This window comes from Protopterus annectens, chromosome 1.part0 (genome assembly GCF_019279795.1).
Source record: "Protopterus annectens isolate FY-2018-M chromosome 1.part0, PAN1.0, whole genome shotgun sequence".
Classification (NCBI taxonomy): domain Eukaryota; kingdom Metazoa; phylum Chordata; order Ceratodontiformes; family Protopteridae; genus Protopterus; species Protopterus annectens.
The window spans coordinates 442,150,662-442,175,424 of NC_056725.1; positions in this window are offsets into that span (position 1 = coordinate 442,150,662).

Consider the following 24,763-nt stretch of genomic DNA (forward strand, 5'->3'; position numbering starts at 1 on the left):
GCAAATGGCAAGTGTGTGTGTTTGGATGTGGGGAGTTTGTGTGTGTGCAATTCTGTATGAAAGACATGTGCTTTTCTGCAATCAGGAGATCACACTACATGATGCACATTACCATTTCCAAACACTGATGATGTCAGCACCCTATACATACAGCTGGAGAAGAGACACCTCCCAGTAATCCAAATAATGCACTCTGCTAAAGCATCTCTCTCAAGTGTCATAATATAGTTAGATAGGGGTTTGAAACCTGCAAATGGGAAGTGTGTGTGTGTGTGTTTGGATGTGAGGAGTTTGTGTGTGTGCAATTCTGTATGAAAAACATGTTAGTTTTGGCAATCAGGAGATCACACTACATGATGCACATTACCCTTTCCAAACACTGATGATGTCAGCACCCTATTAGTACAGCCAGAGAAGAGGAACCTCCTAGTAATCCGAATAGTGTGCTTCGCTAATGCGTCTCTCTCACATGTCGTGAAATAGTTAGATAGGGGTATGAATCCTGCCAATGGCAAGTGTGTGTGTGGGGTAGTAGGGTGTATGTAAATGCAAGTGTGACAGAACAGATCCTTTTGGCAAATACTACAATACACCAGATGCTGCATATTCCCCCAGTAAACACAGGGGATGTCACCACACTATCAGCACAGCCAAACAGGGCTAGTTGGCCAGTAATGCCAATAGTGCGCTCTGCTACTGGGTCTATTACCATTGTCAGAGTACAAATAGGTATGTTTTGGTAACCCACAACTGCCACGTGTGGTTGTGTCACACATTATGACCTTGTGTGGGTCTTTGTGCATAACAATGCATGCCATTGCCTAAACCAGCAATGGCAATGCACACATGATGCATGTGTGTGACACATACACATAAATACCTGTGACCTGCAGTAGTTACCATGTCTGACACGTGCCTCGAGTGGATAAATGGTATTTGCAATGCATAACAATATGACTGTGTCTTACTGTGCAGGGGCCGCACGTGGTATGTGTCTATACAGTGTGGGTGTATATGGTAAAATACCTACAGCAGGGGATACACATCTGGTCTGGGCCATATAGTCTACATGTAGTTGATGTACAGGTGCTGCATGTTCCCACCTGTTGTGGGAGTGGTAACATGTTATTCCACTGCAATTCAGTGACCACATGCTGGGAACCCTTCAACTAGTGTGTTGTAGCTACAGTAATGCTCACGCACAATGTTTGGCTGGATGCAGACCAGCCATATAAAGACAGTTCTTGAGACTGTCATATTGCCAGTGTTGTTATGGAGGATAGGTGGGTTTCCTGTATATGGGAGGGTTGTGTGTGCCAGGCTATGAACCAGATGGCAGTCCGACACACTGTTAGCTGCACATGAATAGGCCCTGATGCTTTGTGCTGTGCCAACAACCTGGAGGTGTGTGTATCTGTGGTGCCTTGGGATACCACCCCCCTGTCCATGTGTGTTACATATGTAGGGGATGACAGGCATGGTATGAGGTATAACCTGGCAGTGATGGGTTGCACCTGTGAGCCATGAATCAGGACTCTGGTACTGCACAGACATTGCAGTTCACCATGCTGAGGACAGTGTCCAGTGCATGCATCTTGCGGTGTACACTGCTGGTGTTGTGTAGCATCACTGTTAGTGTCCTATCCTGTGTGATACCCACAGAGGTGGCTATGTAATCTGTGTCCTGCAGCATAAGGCAGTATGTGTGTATCAAGGGGCTTCGCCAATATACATTGGCCCATGGGTGTCACGTGCAAGCTGCCCCTCGCAAATCATTGTGGCTTCCCTAGCATGTAAGCATGCGTTGACAGCCAGTGGATACCCTATGAATGACATTGGAGATTGAGCAGAATGTAGACATAGAACACCCTTCCTACATATAGTGGTAGCTTACCTGGTGAGGGTATGATGGCAACCAAGATCAGGCTCATACTGGCCCGTGCCACATGCTGAGAGATCCCTTCTATGTTCCCTATCATGTAGTCCAGGGAGGTATGTCTCAGGTCATCCACAGTGGCATGGTCAATGACTGAGTCATATGTTTCCATGCCTCTGACTGACCTGTATGCATGTGTTTTGTGGTGGACCATAGTGCCCCACAGGCATATCACTGTGACCTTCACCATGTACAGCCTGTTGAGCGGGACCCCACTGCAGCGGCCAAGAGAGGTACCTGACACATCTGTAGCAGGTGTGTTATGTAGCCCCACAGGCTGTGAGTGTGTGGCACACGGGATGTGTGTGCCATGTGTGACATGTGCTCTGTTCTGACATAACATATGCCTATGTGCCAGCTGCGGAGGTGTGTGATGCTCAGGCAGGATGCTATTCTGAGTCTCCAAGTATGCCCCAGTGTGTTCAGATTGCTGTCAGTGCGGGTCTATGTCTGACTGGTATTGTAGTCACTGTAGTATGTCATGCCACCTGACAGGGTATGGCATTACTGGGTTCAGAGTGCTCAGTCCCCAGATTGGCTATGTGGTGGCATCCCACACATGTGTTGTACATTCCTGGCCAGGGGTGATGGTTGACTGCATACATGTGGCAGCTGTGACATTGCCACATGACTCACATAAACCACAACTGGACCATAGAGGTGATTCACAGGTTACCTTTGCACATACTACCCTAGTAGTGTGATTGCCATGGTGATTACCAACACATAGGGCCAATGGGGAACAACATACTGAAGGTGTGTATGTGTGGGTGTACTGCTACTGTTTCATAGCACTGGCATATATGACTGCACACGTGGGTAAATGCCAGGTAAGACATGTGCAATGTGTCACAAGCAACATACATGCGAACAGGACAGACAGTGAAGTTCTGTCATGTGTAAACTTGACATACATATTATACACTATGCAGATGTCACTAGGAGTCCACAGAAGCACTGTAACTCTGCATTGCATGTGGAAGCAGTGTTCCAGGGAACCCCAAGCGAACATGCATGCAAACAAAGCTACAGTAAGCAGGGCTGGAAGTAGTCCATTGTACAACAAAGAAGGGGTAACACTAACAGTAGGAAACAGTGCAAATATGTAGGCACTATCAACATGTACCCAGGAATGCACAGCGCAGATGCCCATGGTAGAACTGATATTATGTAATAGTTAATTGTGATTTGAATTACATTGGTACTGCACACATATCAACATGCACAAACATCCACATTGCATAGTCGTTGTGGGCAACTTGCCACCATTACTGTACATGTCCATCATTGCGTATCACTACTTGCATTAGCTTCCCCCCTGTGCTACCCATGTATGTGGCTATCTGATGACATCCTTAACACCAGTATGCAATAATGTGCAGCTGTTACACTTTGGTACGTACTATGGGTGCAGATAACAATTCAGGAGAGTCATACGGTTACTGCGTCAGGCATGCTGGGATATACACACAGTCATATCAGCACACTGTACTGTTACCAACATGATACTACTAATACACTTCTATGTAGTCACCCTGTGCATCAGCAACATGTTTACCTGTTCCTGCACTGATGTTGGAGATTGCAGGAGGTGGCACAGTTTCATCATATGCACAGGATGTGAATTAAGTATGCCTGAGTCTGCCACTGATACCACCAATTGACATGTGTGTGTATGTGTGTTGGTGAGGGACAGCAGTACAGGGTGGGGCACTGTTGGTGCAGTGTGCGCGTGTATGTGGTAGCCCTAGGTGTTAACATTTTGCATGTGTGTATGCACACACACAGTTCCACCTCATGGCTGCATATACAGGGGTTTGTGGCCAGCCACAGACTGCACCTGGCAGGTCATACAGATCAGTGTCTGTGGGCACGGACATGGTACCTGTGCCTGGCAGGGGTGCTACGGACCGTATCCGGTACTAAGCCAGACTGGGTTCTGTCATCAGAAGTGGGAGTGTGTTGACTGGACACAGGTCCCTGTTGGGACTGTCCAGAGCCACGTACATGTGGTCTCCTGGGGCGTTCCAATGACAGCACAGACCCAGCATTGCTGGGGCTGCTGCTGGCACTATGGGGGCGTGCGCGGGCCTGGTGTCATCTGCGCCGACTGTCAGCTGCTTGGCATATGGCCACGTCGATGCCACAACTGCCCACCATTGCCCTGGCTCATGGACATGTGGTTGTGGAACTGCTGTAATATGTCCCCACAACATCTGTCTATGACATTGGTGAAATTACGGATAGCATCCGCGATGTCACTCATACTGTCAGTCGTGGCTGTGTGACATGCTCTCAGCTCCCTCAGACCCTGTCTGGTGTACCTTTCCATACGCGACTGTGCCTGCATGACAGCGCGAAACATAGCTGAGGTTGACAGACCTCTTTGGGCACGTCTGCCAGAGGCAGTATGCCCACGGATGCTCCCACGAGAACCCATGGGCAACTGTCTGTGTGGAACCATCGCAGGACCCTGCCCATGGCTGCTGTGTGGGGAAGCATGTGCCACAGATACCACATTACCCTGGTCAATGCCCACTGTATCCTGTCCATCACCTAGGGACAATGGTGACATAGGATGTACTGGCAGGATGACTGTGTGCAATGATGGGGTTGACAGCTGTGTACTGTCAATTGGCTGACCAATGGCAGACCCTGACACACCTTCCTGTGCCATTACACAGATATCATCATTACCAGTACCTGTGGCACCAGATTCAGGTTCCCTGTTGCAGGACACCAGAGCAGCACCAGAACCTGTGGGAGGAAGACAGGAAACACAGTTTACAGTGTCCACACAATGTTACCAGTGAGGCACTTATGCACACATGCACACATGCACACGTGGACACATGCACACATGCACACATGCACACATGGACACAGGCACACATGCACACATGCACACGTGCACCCATGCACACATACACACTTGCACACATGCACACATGCAGACATGCACACGTGTACATGTGGACACGTGCACATGTGGACATGTGTACACATGCACACATGCACATGTGGACACAGGCACACATGCACACGTGGACACAGGCACACATGCACACATGCACACCCCGCAGTATACACACAGAGCACTACTGAGTTACACTAGTATTACTAGCACTATCAGGACTATTATAGGTATTGTTAAACACACTCACCAGCATGGATGGCCTGCCTTGCTGTAACACCGGAGGGACCTGCAGAAATGAGGAGATTAATGTCAGTGGGCACAGCTGTGCCATTGATACTGCATATGATACAGTGCAGTAGTACACCAGTTGCCTTTCACACGTAAGCTGCTGATATTGCCAATATCACACCTGCACAATTACATACTATGTTGACAGCTACATACCATGGATACACTTTACACATGCATAAACTAACAGTGTACAGAACAGTCAAGTGTACATATGGCATATTACCTGCACGCTCCATGTCGTGCTGCTGTGTGGATCCAGCCTTCATCATGATGCAGGTGTATTGCTGTTGCTGTTCCGGGGCTGGAGCCACAACACTTACGAGTAGCCCCTCCAGTCTGGTGAGGGGGGGATGTGTGGCCACCCCACCTCCTGTGGCAACCTGTTGCCTGTGGATATCCGACGCACGCTGACGGACATTTCTGATTAAATCACTGCAGTGATGTCATACCTGCTCATATGTCCTATTATGCATGCCAATGTCATTTACCTTATGGGCAAGGTGTTGCCACAGTGCAACCCTCTCCTGCTGACTCTGGCTGGTGCGGGAAAACAGTATGTCATAATCCCGCACCAGGCTCTGGTGTATCTCCTCATCTTCTGCTGCAGAGTAGGTGGGATTACGCTGACGCGCCAACTCCCTGGAAGAGAAAACAAACAGGATATCAGCAGACTATGTCAGCAATATATGGCACACATACTATACATGATACTCAACTGTAGTGATATACTACTACCTGCCACATTCCATACAACATAGTAGCATGCCCCATCGTTCAGCACACTGCGACAGGTCCAATGCACAACTTCACTCTGGGGGTTCATACCAAGGTACTGTATGTGGAATGCCATCCACTAGTGTGATCTGGACACAAGTTACTCGGCCTGGATATACATATCCCACCACCACCACCAGCACAGTAGACTACTTTGATATGTATGTGATTAGACAGTTATTCACTTGTTAGGACTGAGATGGTATCCATGCAGCCCACTGGGCCAGTGGAAGCCACAACCCACACTGCTGACCCATTTGCGAATGCTTCCCACGGACATCCCAAAGATTGCATGGAACATGCACACACATTTCTAACCCAGACCCTATGCACAAAGGTTAGGCATCCTGTCTGGTGGACCCCAGCCAAAGGCAGATTGTATAACAATAGAAGGAGGCTACTGCAGGACAGAGCAGATTCACATTAAGGGAAGGCTTCTGTGGTCAGCACTGGTAATAAGCTACGGTCTCTCATAACAACATCCACGGCCTACTATGGGAGGGAAATGGCCATGAACACTATAGATAACCACAAGGCCTTCTTCAGTTATGTTACACATATGGACCAAATGCCTCAGATATGCTCTGAGTTAATACACACCTACTTAACATTCACCGAACACACAGATATTGGCAACATTCTTGCAGACAGGTTCGTGCACGATCCGCCTTCCTTCTCCCCCACAAGTAGAAATACTTATCACAGCTGAATGTAACCTCCCTATCATCTCACATGTCCAGGTGAGGGTCGCCCTCAGCAAAGCAGAACACACAGCATCAATGTGACCTGATGGTATCCCTGGATGTGTGCTACGTGAACTCCAAGAGGACATACAACTGCATATAAGACTGATATTTAACCTTGGTCATACTACAGGATATGTACCTGAACACTGGCATACAGCAACAGTGGTCCCACTCCACTAAGGAGGCACCTCTACTGACCCTGGGAACTACCGCACCATAAGCTTAACCGGCCTGGTCTGCTAAGCTATGGAATTATTCAGTATGGGACACATATACAGCAATATTGGGTACCTGCAGACACTTCTTCCCGGCAAGTTTGCCTTTGTGATGGGCTGATCCTGCCTTTTGAACCTGGTTGACCTTTCAAAACAGTCACTACAGCCATTGATGAGGCAACGCAATCCATACAGCCTACCTGGACTTGCCTAAGGCCTTCAACACAGTACTCCACTCAGGCATCGAGCCATGTCAGACTCAATGCCAGTCACATGTGGTATCCCACAGGCCTCTGTCCTAGGACCCCTCTTGTTTGGCATTTATTTCTCAGATGTAAAAGCGAACATGTGCGGGTTGTGGATGACAAAGTTCCCAGACAACTGCTAACTAAGCGCCATAGTCGTTACACCAGCTGACACACACATCCTACAGACGGGCCTCACTGCAACAGAAAACTGCTGCCAGGATCATGGCCTAACACTGACTGACATGTAATGTATAGTCATCTCCTTTTGGTGGAACTACGTGCACACAACATATCACATGGACATACCTATAGATACAGACCTATGACACATATGGAGGGTTCACAGTATGCAGACTATTAACCTGCTACTTTACATTACCTGTGTTTGCCGCAGCTGGTTGTGTTACTGCTACTACTGCTTCCTGCTGCTGCTGACACGGCTTGCTACTGTCACTGCTGACAGCTTAGACTCAGTGTGTGTACCGTGTGCTGTTGTTTGTGTTTTTTTTTTCTCTCACTCTCTGTCTCTGTCTCTGTCTGTCTCTCTCTCTCTCTGTCTGCCACCAGACAGTGCAATGAACGTATTGCATGTGTGGAGTGTGAGTACAGGATGCTTTTGTAGGTATCTGCATAAGTCCATGTGATGGCCTCTGCACAACCTGTAAGCCAGCATTTGCTAATTGCATGCAACCAGTTGTGTACTGATTGCAGTTCTCACTGTGATTTCAGGACAGTGCTATAAAAGGGTATGTGAGAAAGGCGTTGCCCTTTCAGATTGTAAGGGCGGGGACCATGCTGGTATGCTGTGGACACTGTTCTGTGAGTATAAAGGTTAGTATCTCTCTCATGATTCAGGCTGCGTTGTAGATTCACATTTCCCCATTCCTCTCACCTGTTTCCTGTAGTAAGTGTGTATGCACAATGACACCTACAACTATATATATATATATATATATATATATATATATATATATATATATATGTAAATATACATACATTTATATGTGTACATTAACTGACATTATTACCTACTAGCTACCAACTAGCATGGCTGTTTCTGTTCACACACTACTATTATGGCAATCCACTAGTTTTGACAGTAATTCTAAATGACATGCTTTGTGTACTACACATCCTATATTCCCTTTACATTCATTCCTACTATTACATGATATATTTATTTTAGCACAATGTTCTTGTATATGAGTCATGGCTTAGTGGTAGGTGATGCAGACTACTGTTTCCAAGGTCCTGGGTTCGGGACTGACAGTGGGATTTTATTTTGCTTTTGAACTGACTACAGGACCTGTCAATCAGAGTGACTAAGGCACTTTTAAGCAGTTGTAACCGGGTTAGTGCTGGTTTGTGTGGAGCTCCCGCATGCGCACTGGCGTTCAGCTCCGCTTACAACCGCTTAACAGTGCTTACTCTGGCGCACACCCATGCTATTTTCTTTGAAAGAAATGAAAATGGGGAGACAGGAAAGTGGTGAAAAAGGGGTCACAAAGAGGGTAAGACAGTAGGGAAACAAGCTTGGGATTTGCAGGAGGGAATGTAGATAAGGCCCATAGCTGCCCATTTCTTCATCAGCAACAGCTGTGCATATGTATGTAATTTGGTGTGACATTTGAAACCTTCCACCCTTGAGAGAGGTGTCAGGACAACAATAATACTTGTTGTACAGCCAATTGTAATTGATAGTTTCCATGTCCAGCAGACATGTGTGCGGAATGGGCAGCTATGTATGGGGCATATTTTTTTTGTGGGTACAGAGTGCCCTTTTTTTTTCTTTTTTTTTTTTCAGGTGAGAGTGGTATGTCAGGTGAAGGAAGTCGGTATAGCTGGGGAGGTAGGTTGGGTAGGTCAACAGACAAAACAAACAAGACGCATACAGGGGTGGTGTATGACACATGTGGGGGGGTTACACAATAGACGGGGATGGATGTTTCGATATCCAGAGCCCATGAGCCCACAGATGGCAACAGTGGAACTTATATCCCTACCCATGCGCAGTTGCCACTGTTCCTTCACTGCCCAGGACGGGGCTGTGCTGGGGGCTGTGTAGGCTGGGCAACAGGCATGCCCGTAAGTTGTGCCACCTGTGCCTCAAGCTGGCGTAGGGGCCCAAGAACAGATTCCCAGATCTCCCTACGCACCACAGTCAGGACGCTACAGAGGGTGAGTGGTGGTTCTCCTTTGGCCACACTTGCAGACGGGGGACGAGCCCCATCCCCTGCAGTGCTTCCACCCACAGGTGGCACAGGGCCACCGGAGGAGAGTCCAGACTGGGCACTAGTGCCAGGTGCACTCGCCAGCTGAGGTGGGAGAGGTGGGTCTGCTGGAACCCGCCTTCCCTGTCATCCTATGTTTTGCATTATGTCATGACAGTTTGGGTTGGTAACATATAATACCATTCGCAATTAGTTGTAACAGCATGCATTAGTATTCCCATTAACCAAACACCCAGATATTCACACCATTGAACAGCGAGCATAACACATGTATAATTTGAACAGCAATATACAGTCCAAAAGCATGCAGGGTTGATTGATGGCAACAGGCCATCAGGTTTGGATGTATGAACTGGGCAGATGCATCAACGGACATGCAAATATTTATGACCCAACAGGACAAATGTCCAGGGGGTGTTAATTGTGATTGCACATACCATTTTCACGTGGAATGGGTTATATGTGGTTATAGGGTCCGGTGAAGAAAATAATATTAACACCTTCGAATACCAATGCATATGCTGTACATTTCTAATAGCTGCACATATATACACACTGCTGTTCTAACTACAGTTTCCTATATGATAACTACTTCAATTTGGTGATAGGACTGTTACTGCTACATCAATATACATTTATTGCTCTTCATACACATTCATATCTGCCTTTGTTCAGCTACATCATCCTGCTACATTTGCTTTATATAGCTATAGACAACTGTGGATGTTTGGTATGTCAGACAATCATACTATCTGCATATTGCAGACTGAGAGCAACATATCCAGATTTTGGGATACACATTCCAGCTGCAGCAACACTTTGAACAAATTTCGCTGTTTGGTTTTGCTTCTCACATTCATTTCATTCTGTACTGACTGCAGTATACTTTATTCAGGGGTTATTACTACTTTATTGGTGGATTCATAACTCTTTCTCACACTCTCTCACTTGTTTTCATTTTACTATTCAGGATGGTACTTACTTCTAGGCTTTATTGACATGTTTTACCTGTAGTTATTACAATCCTTTCCAGCAGTCTCACTTCTGTCATGTTTCAGTATTTCAACAGTGGTATATTTCACACATGCGATTTGCTCATCTTCTGCAGCTGTACTTTTCAGCCTGCTGCAGGTTGTGTACTATTATATTACAAGTGGGGCATCTTTATTTCAGACTTTATTTCAGACATTTTCATTTTCTGTGTGGATTACAGACTGCAACACACTTTTGTAATCAAGCAATACTTGCAAACACTCTTACACTGTTACTTGCACATTCTTTTACTTAGTGACTACACTGCACTCTTTTGCTAACTGTCATACTTTTATATTTCTTTACAGTTACTGGGAGAGGATTGTGTACCTACTTGGAGAGGATTACTGACCTGCCTGGTGGTGCAACCGCACCAGCCTATCGCCATAGGCTCTGCGGTTCACAGAACGGACACCTGCAGCTGTAATATAAATGAAGTAGTATTGGAATACACATCTCCATAATATCAGCTAGTTTAATTTCTTACATACATAATTAAATGTAACTTACTCAGTAGTGGGGCGTTGGGCATTTGCCGGGCCTCCTGGATCCAAAGGTTCAATTGGTCCTGCTTGCATCTCTTCAAGTCCGCATGGGGGTGACGAACCTGCTCACCAGTCTTTGGAATCCCTGTGGCACTGGTGAGATCATGAGCCAACTGGTCCCACGCCTCAGCCCTATATGCTCCCCACAGGACCTGGCCCTGCATGAGTTGGGCCTCATGATTGTGGACTAGGAGCCAGACCATGTATCTGGACTCCTCAATGCCCCACCTCTGTGCTCGAAAGCAACTACCCTCACCTACTGCTGATATTCTGGCTGCAAGTCAGTTCTACAATTGTTTATGCTGTGTATTCCCGCCTATGGGGCTTATATATGCCATTTTTCCCGCACATATCTGTGATTGGCCATTTTGGTATTGTATCAACTTCACAAAACCTGCTTTGTCATGCTCCACTTTGTATTCATTCCTATAAAGTTGCTATTACTGCATTTATAGGTACTACTGTCATGGCTTAGTGGTTCAGTACCTTGACTATGGTGCATAGTATCCTGGGTTCGAACCTGGCCACTGCCTTTTATTTTTTATGACTGTCTAGTCAGGCTGAGGGGTGTGTCTGTGTAAAGGCAGTTTTGATACGGCTTGCTCAACGTTGCCCGTCGGTTGGCTTGTTGGCACGGTGCGCAGCTCTGCGCAAACTGGTTACGCTGGTTTACCCGTCATTTGGCTGTCAGCACACATATTACGCTCAGCTCAGCTAGGGGCACACAATTTCAGCATGTTAAACCACTGCTCACCTACGGGCACTCATTTTGCACCTGTTGAACCACTGCTCACCTATGGGCACTCATTTTGCACCTGTTAAAACACTGCTCACCTTTGGGCACTCGTTTTACATCTGTTAAACCACTGCTCACCTACGGGCAGATGCACTCACCTTGTTAAACTGTAGCTCAGCTATAGGCACATCTGGCATTTTTTAATATTTTGTTATCTCGCATTTAGACATTCAGACTGGATACTGTCATCAGAAGCGGGAGTGTGTTGACTGGACACAGGTCCCTGTTGGGCCTGTCCAGAGCCATGTACATGTGGTCTCCTGGGGCGTTCCAATGACAGCACAGACCCAGCATTGCTGGGGCTGCTGCTGGCACTATGGGGGCGTGCGCAGGCCTGTTGTCGTCCGCGCCGACTGCCAGCTGCTGCTGTTGCTGGCATATGGCCACGTCGACACCACAACCACCCACCATTGCCCTGGCTCATGGACATGTGGTTGTGGAACTGCTGCAATATGTCCCCACAACGTCTGTCTATGACATTGGTGAAATTACGGATAGCATCCGCGATGTCACGCATACTGTCAGTCATGGCTGTGTGACATGCTCTCAGCTCCCTCAGACCCTGTCTGGTGTACCTTTCCATACGCAACTGTGCCTGCATGACAGCCCAAAACATAGCTGAGGTTGACAGACCTCTTTGGGCACATCTGCCAGAGGCAGTACGCCCACGGATGCTCCCACGAGAACCCATGGGCAACTGTCTGTGTGGTACCATCGCAGGACCCTGCCCATGGCTGCTGTGTGGGGAAGCATGTGCCACAGATACCACATTACCCTGGTCAATGCCCACTGTATCCTGTCCATCACCTAGGGACAATGGTGACATAGGATGTACTGGCAGGATGACTGTGCGCAATGATGGAGTTGACAGCTGTGTACTGTCAATTGGCTGACCAATGGTGGACCCTGACACACCTTCCTGTGCCATTACACAGATATCATCATTACCAGTACCTGTGGCACCAGATTCAGGTTCCCTGCTGCAGGACACCAGAGCAGCCCCAGAACCTGTGGGAGGAAGACAGGAAACACAGTTTACAGTGTCCACACAATGTTACCAGTGATGCACTTATGCACACGTGGACACATGCACACATGCAAACATGCACACATGCACACATGCACACATGGACACAGGCACGCATGCACACATGCACACATGCACACGTGCACACATGCACACTTACACACATGCACACATGCACACATGGACATGTGCACATGTGAACACGTGTACACATGCACACATGCACACATACACACATGTACACGTGGACACATGCACACATGCACACATGCACACGTGGACACAGGCACACATGCACACATGCACACGTGGACACAGGCACACATACACACATGCACACATGCACACGTGGACACAGGCACACATGCACACATGCACACCCCGCAGTATACACACAGAGCACTACTGAGTTACACTAGTATTACTAGCACTATATGGACTATTATAGGTATTGTTAAACACACTCACCAGCATGGATGGCCTGCCTTGCTGTAACACTGGAGGGACCTGCAGAAATGAGGAAATTAATGTCAGTGGGCACAACTGTGCCATTGATACTGCATATGATACAGTGCAGTAGTACACCAGTTGCCTTTCACACGTCAGCTGCTGATATTGCCAATATCACACCTGCACAATTACATACTATGTTGACAACTACATACCATGGATACACCTTACACATGCATAAACTAACAGTGTACAGAACAGTCAAGTGTACATATGGCATATTACCTGCATGCTCCATGTTGTGCTGCTGTGTGGATCCAGCCTCCATCATGATGCAGGTGTATTGCTGTTGCTGTTCTGGGGCTGGAGCCTCAACACTTAGGAGTAGCCCCTCCAGTCTGGTGAGGGGGGGGATGTGTGGCCACCCCACCTCCTGTGGCAACCTGTTGCCTGTGGATATCCAACGCACGCTGATGGACATTTCTGATTAAATCACTGCAGTGATGTCGTACCTGCTCATATGTCCTATTATGCATGCCAATGCCATTTACCCTACGGACAAGGTCTTGCCACAGTGCAGCCCTCTCCTGCTGATTCCGGCTGGTGCGGGAAAACAGTATGTCATAATCCCGCACCAGGCTTTGGTGTATCTCCTCATCTTCTGCTGCAGAGTAGGCAGGATTATGCTGATGCGCCATCTCCCTGGAAGAGAACACAAACAGGATATCAGCAGACTATGTCAGCAATATATGGCACAAATACTATACATGATATTCAACTGTAGTGATATACCACTACTCCCATATGTAGCATGTGTGTGTCTCTTGGTGGATACACAAGTACATGGCCAGATATCAGTGCTCAGCCAACACCTGTGCAACAATACCTTCCACATTCCATACAACATAGTAGCATGCCCCATCGGTCAGCACACTGCGACAGGTCCAATGCACAACCTCACTCTGGGGGTTCATACCAAGGTACTGTATGTGGAACGCCATCCACTAGTGTGATCTGGCACAAGTTACTCGGCCTGGATATACATATCCCACCACCACCACCAGCACAGTAGACTACTTTGATATGTATGTGATTAGACAGTTATTCACTTGTTAGAACTGAGATGGTATCCATGCAGCCCACTGGGCCAGTGGAAGCCACAACCCACACTGCTGACCCCTTTGCAAATGCTTCCCACAGACATCCCAAAGATTGCATGGAACATGCACACACATTTCTAACCCAGACCCTATGCACAAAGGTTAGGCATCCTGTCCGGTGGACCCCAGCCAAAGGCAGATTGTATAACAATAGAAGGAGGCTACTGCAGGACACAGCAGATTCACATTAAGGGAAGGCATCTGTGGTCAGCACTGGTAATAAGCTACGGTCTCTCATAACAACATCCACGGCCTACTATGGGAGGGAAATGGCCACGAACACTATAGATAACCACAAGGCCTTCTTCAGTTATGTTACACATATGGACCAAACGCCTCAGATAGGCTCTGAGTTAATACACACCTACTTAACATTCACCGAACACACAGATATTGGCAACATTCTTGCAGACAGGTTCGGTGCACGTATCCCCCCTCCTTCTCCCCCACAAGTAGAAATACTTATCACAGCTGAATGTAACCTCCCTATCATCTCACATGTCCAGGTGAGGGCCGCCCACAGCAAAGCAGAACACACAGCATCAATGTGACCTGATGGTATCCCTGGATGTGTGCTACGTGAACTCCAAGAGGACATATAACCGCATATAAGACTGATATTTAACCTTGGCCATACTACAGGTTATGTACCTGAACACTGGCATACAGCAACAGTGGTCCCACTCCACTAAGGAGGCACCTCTACTGACCCTGGGAACTACCGCACCATAAGCTTAACCGGCCTGGTCTGCTAAGCTATGGAATTATTCAGTATGGGACACATATACAGCGATATTGGGTACCTGCAGACACTTGTTCCCGGCCAGTTTACCTTTGTGATGGGCTGATCCTGCCTTTTGAACCTGGTTGACCTTTCAAAACAGTCACTACAGCCACTGATGAGGGCAACGCAATCCATACAGCCTACCTGGACTTGCCTAAGGTCTTCAACACAATACTCCACTCAGGCATCATAGACAAGCTCATTAGCTTACATGTTACTACATATGTCACATGATGGGTTGCACACTGGTTGACATACAGAATCCATAATATCGATATTGTAGGAGCCATGTCAGACTCAATGCCAGTCACATATGGTATCCCATAGGCCTCTGTCCTAGGACCCCTCTTGTTTGGCATTTATTTCTCAGATGTAAAAGCGAACATGTGCGGGTTGTGGATGACAAAGTTCCCAGATGACTGCTAACTAAGCGCCATAGTCGTTACACCAACTGACACACACATCCCACAGATGGGCCTCACTGCAACAGAAAACTGCTGCCAGGATCATGGCCTAACACTGACTGACATGTAATGTATAATCATCCCCTTTTGGTGGAACTATGTGCACACAACATATCACATGGACATACCTATAGATACAGACCTATGACACATATGGAGGGTTCACAGTATGCAGACTATTAACCTGCTACTTTACATTACCTGTGTTTGCCGCAGCTGGTTGTGTTACCGCTACTACTGCTTCCTGCTGCTGCTGACATGGCTTGCTACTGTCACTGCTGACAGCTTAGACTCAGTGTGTGTACCGTGTGTTGTTGTTTGTGTTTTTTTTCTCTCACTCTCTGTCTCTGTCTCTGTCTCTCTCTCTCTCTCTCTCTCTCTCTCTCTCTGTCTGCCTCCAGACAATGCAATGAAAGTATTGCATGTGTGGAGTGTGAGTACAGGATGCTTTTGTAGGTATCTGCATAAGTCCATGTGATGGCCTCTGCACCAATTGTAAGCCAGCATTTGCTAATTGCATGCAGCCAGTTGTGTACTGATTGCAGTTCACACTGTGATTTCAGGACAGTGCTATAAAAGGGTATGTGAGATAGGCGTTGCCCTTTCAGATTGTAATGGCAGGGACCATGCTGGTATGCTGTGGACACTGTTCTGTGAGTCTAAAGGTTAGTATCTCTCTCATGATTCAGGCTGTGTTGTAGATTTACATTTCCCCATTCCTCTCTCCTGTTTCCTGTAGTACGTGTGTATGCACAATGACACCTACAACTATATATATATATATATATATATATATATATATATATATATATATATATATATATATATATGTAAATATACATACATTTATATGTGTACATTAACTGACATTATTACATACTAGCTACCAACTAGCATGGCTGTTTCTGTTCACACACTACTATTATGGAAATCCACTAGTTTTGACAGTAATTCTAAATGACATGCTTTGTGTACTACACATCCTATATTCCCTTTACATTCATTCCTACTATTACATGATATATTTATTTTAGCACAATGTTCTTGCATAAGAGTCATGGCTTAGTAGTAGATCATGCAGACTACTGTTTCCAAGGTCCTGGGTTCGGGACTGACAGTGGGATTTTATTTTGCTTTTGAACTGACTACAGGACCTGTCAATCAGAGTGACTAAGGCACTTTTAAGCAGTTGTAACTGGGTTAGTGCTGGTTTGCGTGGAGCTCCCGCATGCGCACTGGCGTTCAGGTCCACGCACACCTGCTTACAACCGCTTAACAGTGCTTACTCAGGCGCACACCTGCGCTATTTTCTTTGAAAGAAATGAAAATGGGGAGACAGGAAAGTGGTGAAAAAGGGGTCACAAAGAGGGTAAGACAGTAGGGAAACAAGCTTGGGGTTTGCAGGAGGGATGTAGATAAGGCCCATAGCAGCCCATTTCTTCATCAGCAACAGCTGTGCATATGTATGTAATTTGGTGTGACATTTGAAACCTTCCACCCCTGAGAGAGGTGTCAGGACAACAATAATACTTGTTGTACAGCCAATTGTAATTGATAGTTTCCATGTCCAGCAGACATGTGTGCGGAATGGGCAGCTATGTATGGGCCGTAATTTTTTTGTGGGTACAGATTGCCCTTTTTTTTTTTTTTTTTTTTTTTTTTTTTTTCAGGTGAGAGTGGTATGTCAGGTGAAGGATGTCGGTATAGCTGGGGAGGTAGGTTGGGTAGGTCAACAGACAAGACAAACAAGATGCATACAGGGGCGGTGTATGACACGTGTGGGGTGGTTAAACAATTGACGGGGACAGATGTTTGGATATCCAGAGCCCATGAGCACACAGATGGCAATAGTGGAACTGATATCCCCACCCATGGGCAGTTGCCACTGTTCCTTCACTGCCCAGGACGGGGCTGTGCTGGGGGCTGTGTAGGCCGGGCAACAGGCATGCCCGTAAGTTGTGCCACCTGTGCCTCAAGCTGGCGTAGGGGCCCAAGAACAGAGTCCCGGATCTCCCTACGCACCACAGTCCGGATGCTATGGAGGGTGAGTGGTGGTTCTCCTCCGGCCACACTTGCAGAGGGGAGACGAGCCCCATCCCCTGTAGCGCTTCCACCTGCAGGTGGCACAGGGCCACCGGAGGAAGGTCCAGACTGGGCACTAGTGCCAGATGCACTCACCAGCTGAGGTGGGAGAGGTGGGTCTGCTGGAACCCGCCTTCCCTGTCGTCCTATGTTTTGCATTATGTCATGACAGTTTGGGTTAGTAACATATAATACCATTCGCAATTAGTTGTAACAGCATGCATTAGTATTCCCATTAACCAAACACCCAGATATTCACACCATTGAAGAGTGAGCATAACACATGCATAATTTGAACAGCAATACACAATCCAACGACATGCAGGGTTGATTGATGGCAACAGGCCATCAGGTTTGGATGTATGAACAGGGCAGATGCATCAACGGACATGCAAATATCTATGACCCAACAGGACAAATGTCCAGGGGTGTTAATTGTGATTGCACATACCATTTTCACGTGGAATGGGTTATATGTGGTTACAGGGTGGGGTGAAAAAAATAATATTAACACCTTTGAATACCAATACATATGCTGTACATTTGTAATAGCTGCACATATATACACACTACTGTTCTAACTACAGTTTCCTATATGATAACTACTTCAATTTGGTGATAGGACTGTTACTGCTACATCAATATACATTTTATTGTTCTTCATACACATTCATATCTGCCTTTGTTCAGCTACATCATCCTGCTACATTTGCTTTATATAGCTATAGACAACTGTGGATGTTTGGTATGTCAGACAATCATACTATCTGCATATTGCAGACTGAGAGCAACATATCCAGATTTTGGGATACACATTCCAGCTGCAGCAACACTTTGAACAGATTTCGCTGTTTGGTTTTGCTTCTCACATTCATTTCATTCTGTACTGACTGCAGTATACTTTATTCAGGGATTATTACTACTTTATTGGTGGATTCATAACTCTTTCTCACACTCTCTCACTTGTTTTCATTTTACTATTCAGGATGGTACTTACTTCTAGGCTTTATTGACATGTTTTACCTGTAGTTATTACAATACTTTCCAGCAGTCTCACTTCTGTCATGTTTCAGTATTTCAACAGGGGTATATTTCACACATGTGATTTGCTCATCTTCTGCAGCTGTATTTTTCAGCCTGCTGCAGGTTGTGTACTATTATATTGCAAGTGGGGCATCTTTATTTCAGACTTTATTTCAGACATTTTCATTTTTCTGTTTGGATTACAGACTGCAACACACTTTTGTAATCAAGCAATACTTGCAAACACTCTTACACTGTTACTTGCACATTCTATTACTTAGTGACTACACTGCACTCTTTTACTAACTGTCATACTTTTATATTTCTTCACAGTTACTGGGAGAGGATTACTGACCTGCCTGGTGGCGCAACCGCACCAGCCTATCGCCATAGGCTCTGCGGTTCACAGAACGGACACCTGCAGCTGCAATATAAATGAAGTAATATTGGAATACACATCTCCATAATATCAGCTAGTTTAATTTCTTACATACATAATTAAATGTAACTTACTCAGTAGTGGGGCATTGGGCATTTGCCGGGCCTCCTGGATCCAAAGGTTCAATTGGTCCTGCTTGCGTCTCTTCAGGTCCGCATGGTGGTGACGAACCTGCTCACCAGTCCTTGGAATCCCTGTGGCACTGGTGAGATCATGAGCCAACCGGTCCCACGCCTCAGCCCTATATGCTCCCCACAGGACCTGGCCCTGCATGAGTTGGGCCTCATGATTGTGGACTAGGAGCCAGACCATGTATCTGGACTCCTCAATGCCCCACCTCTGTGCTCGAAAGCAACTACCCTCACCTACTCCTGACATTCTGGCTGCAAGTCAGTTCTACAATCATTTATGCTGTGTATTCCCGCCTATGGGGCTTATATATGCCATTTTTCCCGCACATATCTGTGAATGGCCATTTTGGAATTGTATCAACTTCACAAAACCTGCTTTGTCATGCTCCACTTTGTATTCATCCCTATATATTTGCTATTACTGCATTTATAGGTACTGCTGTCATGGCTTAGTGGTTCAGTACCTTGACTATGGTGCATAGTATCCTGGGTTCGAACCTGGCCACTGCTTTTTTATGACTGTTTAGACAGGCTGAGGGGTGTGTCTGTGTAAAGGCAGTTTTGATACGGTTTGCTCAACGTTGCCCATCGGTTAGCTTGTTGGCGCGGTATGCAGCTCTGCGCAAATGGGTTACGCTGGTTTACGCATCATTTGGCTGTCAGCACGCATATTACGCTCAGCTCAGCTAGGGGCACACAGTTTCAGCGTGTGAAACCACTGCTCACCTACGGGCACTCATTTTGCACCTGTTGAACCACTGCTCACCTACGGGCACTCATTTTGCACCTGTTAAACCACTGCTCACCTTTGGGCACTCATTTTACATCTGTTAAACCACTGCTCACCTACGGGCAGATGCACTCACCTTGTTAAACTGTAGCTCAGCTATAGGCACATCTGGCATTTTTTATTATTTTGTTATCTCACATTTCTTCAAAATAAATGGACTATTTCATTACATTTTATATGAACTATGATTTTATATGTGTACATGTTTGTCAGGGACTTGTTTCGTGCTTATTTTACTAAAAATAAAAATTGGTGTTGTGGGGGCTCGAACCATGAATGCCTGCTCTTCAGCCGACGTCTCTATCGCTACGCTATTGCTTCTTGGCTTACTTTGCATATTTAGTTCTTATATCCTTTTCCACTGACTGCTAACTGTGGCTAAGCTACGGGCAAGCCCGTGCAAATGAGCACACTCACGGGCAAACATCTTTACGATTTAAAAAAAATATATGACATGTTCATTTATATATTTTATGTTCATAGTCTGTGGGGGGCATGTGTTGTGTTGTGTTTATTCACATTTCCATGGCCTCTGTCGTGGGTGTTTACTTTGGGCAATTTTACTCTTCTGGGGGCATGTCCGCTTGCAGGCTCAGTCTACGGACACGCCCCCTACTGTCTTCCATGGACCGTGTTAGCCTTCGGTGTGATTCAGCATGCCCTCATGCACATGCATGACATGCTGACGTTACACCGTTTAACTGCAGCCTCCGTGTAAGCCATGTATCTCTTACACGGAGGCTTCATGAATCCTGCCCCATGTATTATTCAATACAATTTGGCTGCTAACGAGGTAAAAAAATTGATGTACAAATATTGGTATTTGATTTTGGGTGATGACACCTTGACAGGAGTTATGGGTATTAATCCCAATTTTATTTATAAAATGGATTGAAATATAAAACAACATTTAGAAGGCTATCATGGAGGGGCAAAAAATACCAAGAGTGGACACAATGCATATAGCAAGAGATGTGAAGCTTGTAATCAATGTAGCTATATACTGGAAAAGGATAAATTAATTTTAGAGAATGGACATAAGACAACAGTAAGATGTAAACAGGAAATTGTAACACCAAAATGATTATATACATGGCAAAGTGCAATACGTGTTCTAGTTATTATGTAGGTAAGACAGAAAGAAGTTTTAAAAAAAGAATTTATGATCATACCTATAGTATTAGAACAAAAGATACTATTAATGGCTATATAGGCATATTGAGAAGAAAGGTGTTAGTCATCAATTCAAATTTGCCATCTTAGATACAATTGCTATAGATCCTCGAGGAGGTGATAGTAAAAGCTTATTGAATTTTAAGGAAGTTTGGTGCCAGGTATATTTGGATGCAAATACCCCACCTGGACTTAATGATTATGTCCCAGTTAAGCCTATTTTGGAAATTTTATAATAATTTGAGACAAGTACTAGGTCATTACTGAGTATAGAATTATGAAAGAGGTTTGTGGTGAATATAGAAAGTTGTTTAGGAGACACATAAATTAATTTATACATTAACTGGTAATTACCACAATCAGTGGAATCAGTTTATATATGTTTATATATACATAAATTTCATATTTTATATTTATTATACTTGATTAGACAGTGTATACATTAATCAACAGTCCATATATTAATATGATATGTTGTTTGGGACTATACACTATGTATACATACACTTTTTTAGTAGGTAGTGAGTTATTTTATTTTATATTACTAAATAAATATACTACAAAGACTATAAATATTCTTTTAGTACAGGTTTTTGATTTTATATGTGGTTTAATATGTATATTTTTATTTTATTTTTCTTTTACATACATGTTTTTACATTATATATTATATGTTTTATGTGTATGTGAAGTTTTATGACAGCAGTTAATGAAATAATAAGGTAAACCGCTATGTTTACTAATCTCAAATGGGAGCATATAGGACATTGATCCTTTAAATTTCCCAAAGTTTTTTTTTTAAATTTTTGGCGCCAAAAAAAGCATTTAAGCCTGAAATTTCAATTTATGAGTTGTTCTGAAGAAGCCCAAATGCTTTGGGTGAAAGTGCTTAACTTGTTTTTTAGCTTATGTAAAGATACATCTTCATATTGTCATCAGTTTTATTGCAATAAATTTGTTTCTTCGTTGACAAGTGGTGAAGCATTTATTGGTGGTTCCGGAGTTGTTTGCTATTATTGTCTAAATCCAAATTGGAGTATGCAATGAGGTCATAGATGGATGAGAGCCATGTAGGCATCAGTTGGTGGCATGAAGGAGATGGATTCTGCTTGGCTACATATGCTGCCCTCTGGAGTGGTGCACCAGGAGGTCGCAGGTGATCCTACTTTAGTTGCTCATTAAGACATGTCAGACTTGGTACAGTTTTGGTGTAGCATGGAGGTAAGTGAGGTTGAGACGATAAAGGGACGAGGCAGAGTGGGTTGGAGGGGTTGGTTTATGGGGAGTTGGAGCTGTCCGCAGGGAGGGGTGGAGTAGGTTGGTGTGGAATCTTGATAAGCTGATGTTGAATCGGATAAATGGGGCATGGTGGTTTAGGTTTGCGTTTTCCTGAGGAATGGCTACACAGATGAGTTGCTCAGTGGTTGGTGCTACTTAAGAGTTTAGCACAGTGCTTTACTGGATTTGGCATCAGGGGCAAGCAATCAGAAGATGTACATGATCTAATACTTTTAAGGCTGGGGAAAGGTTTGAAAGAGTATTGTTTGGTTGGGTGAGGGTTATTCGTTTGTGACATTGCTTCATGGTAACACATGGAAAGAATAGCTTCAGGGGAGAAGCCAAACCTGAAATTGCTTACCAGCCAGTTTACTTGGGACTTTTGGTGAGGATTACCAAGTGGGGGCTTCTTTACCATTGCGGTGCTTTGGGATGGTTTTCAGATAGGTTTACTCATGGGGATTAGCATTTGTTACAAATGTGGCAGGAGGTGTTGGGTTACAGGGCACAATTGGGGGGTTTGGTTTGCAGTTTGTTGGACAGCAGGATGGTAGGATGACTGTGGGATGTGGAATATGTGGACTTTCATTTTAATACGGAGTAGGTGTTTAGTGTAAGTTGTTGGTGATTAGGACTTATTTCATCTGATTAATGTAGTAGTGATATGGGTTGGGTGTTCCTGTTAGACATTGAGTCAGGTTGTTTCAGGATTAAAGTTTGTTTTGGGAGTTTGGGGCATCATTCAGCAGCAGTGGTTTTAGTATTGGTGGTCCATTTGGCGGGTAATGCCTTTGGAATCATTGGGAGGCTTACATTGATCGGGCGGTAAGGATTAGTTAGGTCATGTGCAGTAGTCATGCTAGGTTATGAGGTTATAGTTTGCTACCTTAGCATAGGAAGGGGTACACTGAATGATGCATGGCCTAATGCCCTGATGGTGGTTAGGGATGGAAGTTTTGGTTGAAGAGAGGGGAACAACCTGATTAGGCTGGTGGGTGGAGAAGAGGAGCAGGTTTGCCCTCTTCTGTTCCCCCTCTGGTGTTGGATGTGCAATTCAATAAGTTGGCAAGGAAAGTGAGTGGTTGCTCTGTTGGATAAGTTAATAAGCAAACAGAGCTGCTTATTTGGTTGGTGGTGTAATTCAATAAATTGAAGGTGAGCAATGTAACACTGCCTTGTAAGTGCAAGGATAAGTGAGCAAGTGGGGGACACTGCTTATTCCAAAGGTTAGTGGTTACGCTGAACTTATGGTTATTTATTTTATGTTTTCTTTCATGGATGTTATCACCTATGTCATGTTTTATTTGATATTAATAACTATTGGATAACAAACAGGTTTATGGAATTGTAATAAAGGTCATCAAATGTCATTCGGTGTTATGTGTTTATTGAAGTGGGCCAGGACAAATGAGGTTTGGAACAGACCATTTTGTCCAAGGACATCTTCAAGTGGGGCTAGATAAATAGTGGCAGGAATAAAAAGGATAAGGAGAGAACAGGGTTAAATGGGATGTTTGGGAGGAAATGAGCTAAGGGTAGGGAGGAGCTTAAAGGATTTTGTCAAGTGTAACTGAGGTATGAGTCACATTTTAGCATGAACTTGCTACCCTACCCTTTTGTAATGTGGATTTTGGTTACTTCAATTTGGATAAGGTGGAGAAGAGGGGCATGTTTGCCCTCTTCGGTTCCCCCTCTGGTGTTGGATGTGCAATTCAATAATATGGGAAGGAAAGTGAGCAGCTGGTCTGTTGGATAAGTTAATAAGCAAGCAGAGCTGCTTATTTGGTTGGTGGTATAATTCAATAAATTGAAGGTGTGTAGTGCAAGTGCAAGGATAAGTGAGCAAGTGGGGGAGACTGCTTATTCCAAGGGCTAGTGGTTATGCTGCCCTTATGGTTATTTATTTAATGTTTTCTTTCATGGATGTTATCACCTGTGTCATGTTTTGGTTGATATTAATAAATATTGGATAACAAACAGGTTTATGGAATTTTAATAAAGGTCATCAAATGTCATTCGGTGTTATGTGTTTATTGAAGTGGACCAGGACAACTGCATGCTCTACATTCAACTCTTTAACTTATTCAAAAGTAGATTAACCAGACTATACATAGCTAAACAGAGCAACACGAAGGACACCCGAACAATTCAGCCAAAGGCAAAAATGCACAAGACTTTACTATAAGCTGTCTACTTCCATTTAGCCTCAGTTGAAATTGTTGCTCAGTGCC